General features: G+C 38.8%; 1 pseudogene; it reads left to right on the top strand.

Annotated features, from left to right (window-relative positions):
* The first annotated feature begins 562 nt into the window (after positions 1-562).
* Positions 563-3,501, top strand: LOC124461598 (annotated as a pseudogene).
* The last annotated feature ends 8,326 nt before the right edge of the window (positions 3,502-11,827 follow it).

Raw genomic sequence — 11,827 nt, forward strand, 5'->3', positions numbered from 1 at the left:
AGCAAACAAAATAAATTTTTGTGCTACTGCTACGGAGCATTTCCTTTTCTGTTGCTCTCGTAGCAATTTCGTAAGTAACTTCGTAGTCGCTCTCATAGTAGATCTGTACTAGAGGTGGGCATGGGCCGAAATGTTACATCCAACCCAACTCAGCCCATGGGCTTAAAATTTCACCCGCACCCGAAAGCTAAAAAAAATTTGGACATTCAGAGGAAACTGCAATTTCACAAACTAGTTTTCCGTTTGTACTCTCTGCTATGCTACGTAGCCCTTCGAAATCAGAGCAGTAGCAGGAGCAGAGCAATATTTTTATTGAAATTGCTGCTATGTAGCAGCAAATGCAAACACTGAAATAAAGTCGATGCCAACAGTACATAACAATATTAATGGAATTTTGAATATAAATGATGTGAATAATGTTTCCATAAATATTGATTTTTCGAATCTTGTGCTGAATACGCAAACAAATGATGAAGTGGTGAAAGGTAAAAAATGTGATATACCATCCGATCTTGAGATAGATGCTCGTCTACAAGCTGAATTGGACTCATTGCTACCGACGATGACATCTGAGGAATCCGAAATAGATGCTCGCCTACAGGCCGAACTTGACTCTTTGCCCTTTATCGAGGTGGATAATACAGAAGATATTAAGGAATCGGGTGAATTTATGAAATCGCTTTTCGTATATGAAGGCCGACCAGAGGTGGTGGACAGAATGGTGGTGGTGGAGGTGCCCACAACTGCTAGTGCCATTGAAGGTCCACAAACACAGATACGTGTTCCCCTTGGTTCAGATCCACACAATTGTGCACAAATCTCATATGGGGCAGTGGAAAATGAAGTGCCAGTGGATGAAATGCAAGTACCCCATAATGACGCTGATTTGGATAATCCAATTTTTTTCCCCTTAAGGGGTGCTCCGAACACAGATTTTCTACAACCGATGCGAACTTTTGGGTATTTCCGAAACGGTCACGGTGAAGATATTCCCGTGTCTTTTGTTCTTGGACCAGATGGTTTGGTGACCAATGTTTCCATGGTCTCTGTTGAAGATAACGGAATTGGTTTGCCATTGGATCAGCAAATGGAGAGCCTAACAGCTGCACAACTTGATTAAATACTGCAAAGTGGCCGTACATATTTAGCCAGACCACCAACGGCTAAATCATCGTCATCGTCGACATCTTCGTCGGCCGCTAATCGCAAAATAGTTCCCAAGAAAGTAGAAGAAGTTCCAGATGATGAAGGTCATCCACGAGAACCAGCTGTGGAAGATGAAGAAGCTGATTATGAGGAAATTGGTGTATCCGATACATTTGCCGAATATTGGACCAGTAAACTGAAACTTGGCCAAGCCCATCCAGATCCAGTTGTGGAAACTGCAATTCTATCCTCGGTGGAATTACCCGATATAAATATGAAGTTGGCACTGCCGACAAAGTTTGAGGCTGCTGGCTCTTTGAGCGCCCTGCAAATGGAGGCAGTTGTCTATGCTTGTCAGGCTCATCAACAGATTCTTCCCAGTGCCGGTGGTTGCATTGAGTAAATTCAAATATAGCCGCAATGATTGCCATGAGAATGATAATTTCAAGAAGAATGTAATATTTTGTACATATACGTCCCTAATTGGTGAGTCGCAAACCTCAAAGCGTATGTATAAGACACGTTTGCTGCAGTTGGTGCATTGGCTGACCAAGAAATTTGACGGTGTCATTGTCTTCGATGAGTGCCACAAGGCTAAGAATTTGAGTTTGATGAATGGTGGCAAGTCGACAAAGACGGGAACTAGACGGGAGCTTTGTCCCAAGGCCGAGTTGTTTATGCTTCGGCCACGGGAGCCAGTGAGCCTCGCAATATGGCTTATAAGGTTCGTTTGGGTCTCTGGGATTTCGTTAATGCTGACGAGAAGAGGGGTATCGGTGCCATGGAAATTGTGGCAATGGATATGAAATTACGTGGCACATATATAGTCAATTGAGCTTCAAGGATGTCAGCTTTCGCATTGAGGAGATTCTCATGTCCAAGGATTTCCGTAAGGTCTACAATATGTCTGCTGAACTATGGGCTGAGATTCACAAGAAATTCCAAAGATGCTGTCGTCTCATGAGCGTAGAGAATCACTTGCCAGTTTTAGTGTGCCCATCAGCGTTTCTTCAAGAATCTGTGCATTGCATTGAAGCTTAATCAAGTGGTGAAAATGACTCGCATTGCCACACACACCGGAAAAGCGGTGGTTATTGGTCTTCAGTCCACGGGAGAGCCAAGGACTTTGGAACACTTGGATCGTAATCAGGGAACCATAAGTACCTTTGTGTCCACATCGAAAATGATATTGCAATCGTTTGTGGAGAAACATTTTCCATTCCAGAAACATTTTCATGAATGGTGGCAAGTCGACAAAGACTGGAACTAGACGGGAGCTTTGTCCCAAGGCCCGAGTTGTTTATGCTTCGGCCACGGGAGCCAGTGAGCCTCGCAATATGGCTTATAAGGTTCGTTTGGGTCTCTGGGATTTCGTTAATGCTGTCGAGAAGAGGGGTATCGGTGCCATGGAAATTGTGGCAATGGATATGAAATTACGTGGCACATATATAGCACGTCAATTGAGCTTCAAGGATGTCAGCTTTCGCATTGAGGAGATTCTCATGTCCAAGGATTTCCGTAAGGTCTACAATATGTCTGCTGAACTATGGGCTGAGATTCACAAGAAATTCATGTGCATTGCATCGAAGCTTAATCAAGTGAAAAATGACAGTGGTTATTGGTCTTCAGTCCACGGGAGAGCCAAGGACTTTGGAACACTTAGATCGTAATCAGGGAACCATAAGTACCTTTGTGTCCACATCGAAAATGATATTGCAATCGTTTGTGGAGAAACATTTTCCAGCCCCAAATAGAGATGCATTTTGTCATTTAGTTAATACTGGTCTGGCTAAATATGCATGCAGCTGTTAGGCTCTCCATTTGCTGATCCAATGGCAAACCAAGTCCGTTATCTTCATCAGAGACCATGGAAACCATCTTCACCATCTTCACCATGACCGTTTCGGAAATACCCAAAAGTTTGCATCGGTTGTAGAAAATCTGTGTTCGGAGCACCCACTAAGGGAAAAAATATTGGATTATCAAAATCAGCGTCGTTTTGGGGTACTTGCAATTCATCCACTGGCACTTCATTTTCCACTGCCGCATATGAGATTTGTGCACAATTTTGTGAATCTGAACCAAGGGGAACATTCCCTGCACCACCTCTGGTAGGCCTTCATATACGAAAAGCGATTTCATAAATTCATCCAATTCCTTATTATCTTCTGTAATATCCACCTCGATGAAGGGCAAAGAGTCAAGTTCGGCCTGTAGGCGAGCATCTATTTCGGATTCCTCAGATGTCATCGACGGTAGCAATGAGTCCAATTCAGCTTGGAGACGAGCATCTATCTCAAGATCGGATGGTATATCAAATTTTTTACCTTTCACCACTTCATCATTTGTTTGCGTATTCAGTACAAGATTCGAAAAATCAATATTTATGTAGGATTTTACTTTATCCCGGTTTATTTATTACAATATTATTAAAGGATGTGATTTCCTTATCTAGTCTTTTATTATTAACAATGTTTCTTTGTGTTAAGAATACATATATTTTATATTATTATAATGGCCTTAGTGATAATTTGGGTGCGCGATGTGATCGAGGCGAGAGTACGATTGCGAGTGCTTTATGAATCAACGCTTCTCTTTATTTGCCAATGAGTGAGTCGACCAGATAGGTACGGCCGCTGCGTGTCGTTCTGTCTCGCTCACTAGCTACTGCTCGATTGCCATGATTATACCCGCCTGACACTTCATTTCCTACAATCGGCTGTCCTGACAAGTCATTCGACCCGTATGATCCTAGCCAAGGCTTCATAAACTCAGCCTTAAAAGGTGTAACTCTTGTACTTCTTGGAGCAGTATTATTAACAAGTTGTTGCATACGACCAACATACATGTACCAGTTTCCCTCATTCTCTTGGCTTAACTTTGAAATCATTGGAACTATTATCTTATGCATCCTTTCTACTTGGCAGTGGCCGCGGGGTACACCTGTTGCTATCAGTAAATGCTGTATATCCTGTCTGATACAATACTTCTTAAACGCATTGGAATGCGTGAACGCATTACAATCTGTAACAATCTTAAATCTCAATCCTAGCACATGTACACGCCACTTTATTAATGCTCCAATAACTGCTAAAACCTCAAGTTCATACGAATCATACTTCTCTTCACAAGGTTTAGTTTTCCGACTCACATATTGTACCGGATGAAATAAACAATCTTCTGAATCTTTCTGTAAAAGCGCAGCTCCGAAACCGTGTTTCGAGGCATCAGTGTGAATCTCAGTCTCTAGCTTAGGATTGTATAACTTTAAAACGGGACCTTTGATCAATGCTAACTTCAATTGCTCAAACGCTACCATTTGCAATTCTTTAAACTCAAACTTTTTGTCTTTTCGCAAAATGTCAGTCAAGGGCTTAGCTGTTACTGCGTATCCTTCGTTAAATCTACGATGTTAACCCCAAAAATCGTTGAACTGACTTCTTGTCTTGTGGGATCGGGAATCTGAAACAGCATCAGTCTTCCCTTACTTGGCTGAATACTTCCATTTTCAACTATATAGCCCAAAAAATTTACTTTACTTTGCAGTATCTGACATTTCTCCCAGTTTATTCTCAACCCATTTTCCGCAGCTATCTTCAACACTCTTTTAAGTTTAATTAGACCATCATTCACGTTAACACTTGGTATAATTATATCGTCCATATACACCACTGCATCTCCATTCTTCACTGATTCTCTCATTACTGCCATTATAAATCTTGTAAAAACTGCTGGAGAGTTGGATATTCCGAATGGTACATATAGGAATTCATACTGACCATTCTGAGTTACGAATGCTGTGTACTTCTGAGATTTTTCCTCAACAGGAACATGGAAAAACCCGTTTGTTAGATCTAGAGTAGTATAAACTAACGCACTTTGAAGTTTTTCTAATACGGTATCCATCTGTGGCATAGGAAAATTATCTCGGACCACTTTCTCATTTAGCTTTCTGTAATCGCAGCACAAACGCTTTTTCCCATTCTTCTTTGTTACAAGTACAACAGGCGAAGCATATTCGGAAAAACTTGGCCTTATTATCTTCTCCTCCAACCATTCTTGTACTGTACTATCAACAATTTTCTGATCAGACTCTGCTAGACGCCTTGGATGCTGATAAACTGGCAACTCATCTGTTAGTACAATCTTCATTTCGATAGGAGTGTTTGTATTTCTAATAGGTTTGTAACTTTTAATCAACTTCTTGACTTCACTAGCGATTTCTGTACCGATATGCGAAAAGTCACTCTTGATTTCCACTTCATTCTGTTCTGCACTGTGCATACACATACTTTCAAATTCCTTAAACAACTCAGCACAAGATTTATTTGTTTTACACAGTGATTCTTTTCTCTTGATGCTCATAAACTTGGTACCTTTCTCTGTAACAACCAAATCGACATTCTAATATGGTTCTACCCAAAATTGCCTCATATGCCATGTCTTCATCAGGAACGATATGAAACTCGACTTCCATCTCAATGCCATCTATCTTGACACTTATGCTAAAACTACCAAAGGTCATCACATGACTTCCACCAATGCCTGTAAGGCTCTTCGAATATCCTGTTAATGATTTAATTCCAAGTTCGACAAACACGCTTTTACGTATGAGACTCAAATTTGCTCCTGTATCAATTAGACCGTTGAACTTAATCGACTTATAAGTTACTTCTTTCAACTCCAAACCCGAATCAGTAAATTTACCTGATGCTTTTACTAATTTATCATCTACAACATTGGTACTTTCAACTTTGGTGGTATCTTTTTCCTTACATTCAAATGAGCGATGGCCTGTTTTGCCACATTTAAAACAAGTAAACGTTTTCTTGTTACAGTCTCTCAGTGTGAAGGATCACCACACTTAAAACATTTGCGATCACCTTTTGTTATCGAACTTTTCTCTCTATTATCTCTACCTTGCTTGTGAAAAGATGACTCCAATGTTGTTTTCTTTGAAGACTTCCTAGGATCATAGGATTTTAAGTACGTCTCTATTTGAACTTTCAACCCATCCACTGTTCTGGCTTGATACAATAATGCCTTATTTAATGCATGCAATTTTAACAATTTTCTGTTCACTTGCGAACTTCACACACACACACACACAAATTTCACTTATTGTCTTGGGCCAGAAATCTCGGTTGAGCCCCCAGTTTGTAGGATTTTACTTTATCCCGGTTTATTTATTACAATATTGTTAAAGGATGTGATTTCCTTATCTAGTCTTTTATTATTAACAATGTTTCTTTGTGTTAAGAATACATATATTTTATATTATTATAATGGCCTTAGTGATAATTTGGGTGCGCGATGTGATCGAGGCGAGAGTACGATTGCGAGTGCTTTATGAATCAACGCTTCTCTTTATTTGCCAATGAGTGAGTCGACCAGAAATGTACGGCCGCTGCGTGTCGTTCTGTCTCGCTCACTAGCTACTGCTCGATTGCCATGATTTTGCCCGCCTGACACTTCATTTCCTACATTTATGGAAACATTATTCACATCATTTATATTCACAATGCCATTAATATTGTTATGTACTGTTGGCATCGACTTTATTTCAGTGTTTGCATTTGCTGGTACATAGCAGCAATTTCAATAAAAATATTGCTCTGCTCCTGCTACTGCTCTGATTTCGAAGGGATACGTAGCATCGGGTGCGGGTGAAATTAAGCCCATGGGCTGAGTTGGGTTGGATGTAACATTTCGGCCCATGCCCACCTCTAGTACAGATCTACTATGAGAGCGACTACGAAATTGCTACGAGAGCAACAGAAAAATAAGTGCTCCCTAGCAGTAGCACAAAAATTTATTTTATTTGCACCGCTCTCATATCGCTTTTAATGCTTGTGCTATTGGTACAACTACGAATAGCGTATCGAAAATTTTTTGCTCTTGCTATTGCTCTGTGCTCCGACGATGTATGCTACGGAGCAGAGCAGAAGAGCAATCGTTTTCCGTTCGTGCTCTCTGCTATGCTACGTAGCCCTTCGAAATCAGAGCAGTAGCGGGAGCAAAAAAAAAAAACTCCGACGTAGCATAGCATTTTCAATCCCTGCTTTATATCATTATTCAGATTATCAAATGTAAAATTAAAACTAATTTCTGGTTAATCAAGGAGAACCAGAATCCGAATTGGGTTTATTATCGACATATAAACAACTACTGTTGTCCTCGCTTCTGTGCAGAATTTCTCTTTTAATTTCTTGCGTAGCATCAAAAATGTTAGGTTTTGAAATCGAATCATTTGGCTTAAAATTTGACTCAGTATTAAAGAAATCTACGGGTGGTTTTCCATAATTGTTACCTTCTTGATTCTCTTTATTTGTGTCGTCATGAATGGGCCAATTATTTAAATAACTCAGTCTCATTCATTTTCTCATTATCATTAAAGGACTTTACTTGATTGAAGGCCTGATTATAGTCGCGTTTTCGTAAAACATTTGTTGAATTTGTCGTCTTTCCACTTATATTAGTTCCTGAAGCAAGCGGCAAATTTGGAGCCACCAGGCTTGATCTCGATGGGAACAGCAGCAATTCTGGTTCTTTCTCCTTTGAAGGCGAGGTAATGTTGCTGTTTACCTTTTTGGCGGCCGATGCAACCATATTCTGAACCATTGATTTACCCGCTTCAGTTTGCATTGATAGTAGAATTCTTTTTGTGGTTGACTTTCATTCTCGATATCTTTAAAATCCAAAAATTTTGGTTGAAAATCTACCAAGGACTTGTGCGACGACCTTGGCGCTGAATTTTGTTTACTTTGCATTTTTTTCACACTTTTTTTTTTTACTACGAAATTGAATTTTTTTTTTTACTTTTTTTCGGAAAGTTTTTTTTTTACAATGTCGAACGACTAGTTATCACGGCATTGACTCGTTGACTGATATTTTGTCGAAATGCTCCGAGGTATATTAACTTACTAAATACAAATATTTAGAAGTTTAATAGCACCGCTTGCTAAAATCTGTATGATATAATAACTTGTTGAATTTTAAGGGAATTGAAGGCATAAGTGTAGCTTTGCATTCCCCCAAGAAGTAATTATTTATTTTAAAACAAAAAGTGCAACGGTTATTGATGACATATTTCATCTTTATTACCTTGAGATGCAGTTGAATAGCGTTATGTTTTCTGGTCCTCAAAAATATGACGTGTTATTTGCAGGGTTTTAATATTTAATAATGTTCCAAGCGACTTCTTCAGTCCATAACGAAGAAATCAGATAACAGATTCACTTGTCTATTGGGTAATGTTAAGGGATGATAAAAACTTTCGATAATAATTTTGCGATAATATTATGGAATCACAGTTTTTCACTCAAGTTGCAAGTCGCTTAAATATGTATATTTATACAAAAATTTATAAAGTTTCAAATACCAACTTTAAACAAAGAAAATACAGAGCTTTAGGGTTTTTTTGTTGATTTATGAGAAAGGCACGGAAACTATTTGGAAGCAATTTAGTTGCCAATTATAGTTGTAATTGTCCCAAATGCCACACAACATGGTCTCTGTACAAATGGTTTCATTTGAACATAAATTAACGGAGGAAAGTTGGCAGCTCCGTTTACGGATCGAATGGAGTTCCGTTTTGAAAGAAATCATTGCCCTGGCATATAATTTTTGGTCGGGAGGGAGGTCTGTGACAGAAATGCCCCTGCAACATGTGTGCGGAAATTCGCGAACGCGACTTATGGTAGTTAAAAATTTTGACACTTACAAAGGTATATCCAAAAAAATTAGAGCCGAGATTCAAAGGGCCTTTTAAAATTGTTTAAGAATAAACATCGCGTTCTCTGAAATGGCTTCACCAAATCAGATTGAACAAAGAAATAAACAAAACATGCATCCACACTCTGTGGGAAAGCGCTCAAGATTTTAAGAACGGCGCAATATCAAGTCGCCAACGCTGTGCATGATATAAACAAGCATTAATATAAACATTAGAGTAAGCATTTTTAAGAACAATTGTCGCCTCTTAGAGTATAAGAATTCTTTGATGTACACAAGACGTTTGTTAATAAAATCAGTTCATATTTTGAATTCAAGTGATGAAGTTGGGCTTTCAGTTATTGCGGTGCTGAACTCCTCTTCATTTTGGCCCTTCGATAAAAAGGAACTCTATAGTTTTCCCCCACCAGTGGTAAGAGACTCAGAGAATGAATCAGCTCCTTAAGGTCTGAATTCTTATGATAAGATCGGATAAAGGTAGCAAAATAAAAAACTCTTGTTTTCCTCCACCAGTGGTAAGAGTTGCTTAGTAAATAAAAAGTGCGTGCGACCGAGTATATAAAGGCAGTTTGGCTAGTCGAGCAACTGCAATAATTTCGGCGGCGGTAAAAAAAAAAACTGACGATATAAAATTGGTGTGTGGCTAATTCGAAGCCCAGATATATATAAAGTGAAAGAAAAAAAATATAAAATATAAAGTTGGTGTGTGGCTAATTCGAAGCCCAGATATATATAAAGTGAAAGAAAAAAAATATAAAAATATAAAGTTGGTGTGTGGCTAATTCGAAGCCCAGATATATATAAAGTGAAAGAAAAACAATATAAAAATAGAAAGTTCGTGTGTGGCGTATTCGAAGCCCTAATATCGAAAAAAGTGAACTATATGTAGTTGCAAGTCGGCAACTACCAACAGCAGCAGAGCAACAAGAAAGTTGCAAAGGAGAGGCCGCTGAAGAACATACATTGCCAATAGAAGGAAGTCTGGTGTGATGACCGGCACTGGTACCGCCTGAGCCCATAGGCCCTGGACAACAGCAGCAGAGCAACAAGATACATAGCTGCAAAGAAGAAACTGAAGAACGTGCAGTGGCAGTATAAGAAATTCTGGTGCGATGTCCGGCACCGATAGGCCCTGGACAACTGCAGCTGAGCGACGAAACAATAAAAAATGAAAAACGGCGAACTCTACCCATTGGCGGACAAGCAGCAGCGAACAGGATCATCAGATAAGAAATAAATTAAAATAGTCATAAGTACTTCATATTTTATTATTATCATTATATAATCCAAATATACGCATAAGTTAAAATGTTCACTAATAAGGCTGCAATAGTGTTGGAGAAGCAGGCAGAGTTACATACCATGTTAAGGCAGTTTGAAGCACTAGATCCTACAAACATAACTAGCAAAGTTGTAGAGGAAGTAAAACAGAAAAGGAATCAATGGATACCTAATAACAAAAAATTGATCCAAACTGCTCCAAATTTCGATCATGATTACTTCAGAAATAAAATACATGAAGAAGCATTAGCATAGGAGAGGCAGAAAAACCACGCACTAGTAAGTCAGTGTGCGTTGAAGCGGAGGCAAACATGTCAGAGATAGTTGATCATAGCATAGGAGAGTCGCGCGGGAATGCGACATCCAGTAATGAAAACCCTAAGGTTAACCAGGAGATATTTATGGATAGAGTCTGACAGCTCCAGGAATATTTGGAGGTAGTAGAGTTGAAGTCAACAGGCAATGGGACATGGATATTATATATTAATAAAATTAACTATTCATGGGAGAAAGTACAGGCATGTCAAGTATTAACAAATGATGCAAAATTTAAGAATATTACGGATGATTTACAATTTGATGTCCGAAATTCATTGTCAATGCTAGAAATGAAAATGAACAAAAGGGAAAATTGTAAGAGTGAGAATGTTACCGTGAGAGGCGAACTACCGGTGTTGCCAAAGATTCAGGTCCTGTTTGTGGAGTTATTTACAGAATTAATTGAAAAAAGAGAAGATTTAAGTCTTGCTCTCAAGTTTAATTATTTAAAAACGGCGTTAAAAGGGGAAGCAAGGAGCATGGTAGCTCATCTGTTGTCAGCTGACAACTATAGTGCTGCTTGGGAACTGTTAACCAAGCGGTATGAAAATAATCGGAGGGTATTTTCCGAACAATTAAGTCGGATCGTTGATTTACCGATGATCAACAATGAATCCGCAAAAAGTGTAAAAGGAGTGATTGACTTAGTTAATGAGTCAATACACTTAATTAAAATAAAAGCAAATTTATCCGATGAAGTTGACGTAATATTCGCTCAACACATACTTCGAAAATTTGATAGAGAGGCTCTACAATTGTATGATAGCCAAATTAGAAAAACAAGGGAAATTCAAAAGCTATCTGATGTCATGGAATACTTGGAGCAAAGATATTGCTCGTTAAGTGGCATGAGCAAAGAAGAAAAAAAACCGCTACAAACTGTTTTAAATTATGCGGAATTCGAAGCTAAATGTCCGATTTGCAAAATTGCCGGGCATAAAGCGTATAAGTGCTATAAGTTTAAAGGATTGACACCTACGGAAAGGTATGAAACAGCCAAAAAAGTACAGCTCTGCACAAGATGCTTGAATCATTCAAGCAATAAAGTGTGCACTAATGAAATGGTCTGTTCATTGTGCAGTAAGGGACACCATACCTTACTCCATTTTGAAGAAAAACAGGAGAGTATTAATACTTGTGTAACGGCACAACCAACACTGTTGGCCACAGCTGTAATACAAGTAAAAAATGTAAATGGGGGATATAAGAGTCTAAGAGCCCTTATTGATTGTGGTTCACAGAGCACCATTTTGTCCGAAGAGGCCGCTCGAATATTAAACTTACCTAAAATTGAACAAAATACAGAAATAAGTGGCGTGTCCTCAATAAAAGCCAAAAAATCAAAATA

Source organism: Drosophila willistoni, unplaced genomic scaffold, assembly GCF_018902025.1.
Source record: "Drosophila willistoni isolate 14030-0811.24 unplaced genomic scaffold, UCI_dwil_1.1 Seg544, whole genome shotgun sequence".
Lineage (NCBI taxonomy): Eukaryota > Metazoa > Arthropoda > Insecta > Diptera > Drosophilidae > Drosophila > Drosophila willistoni.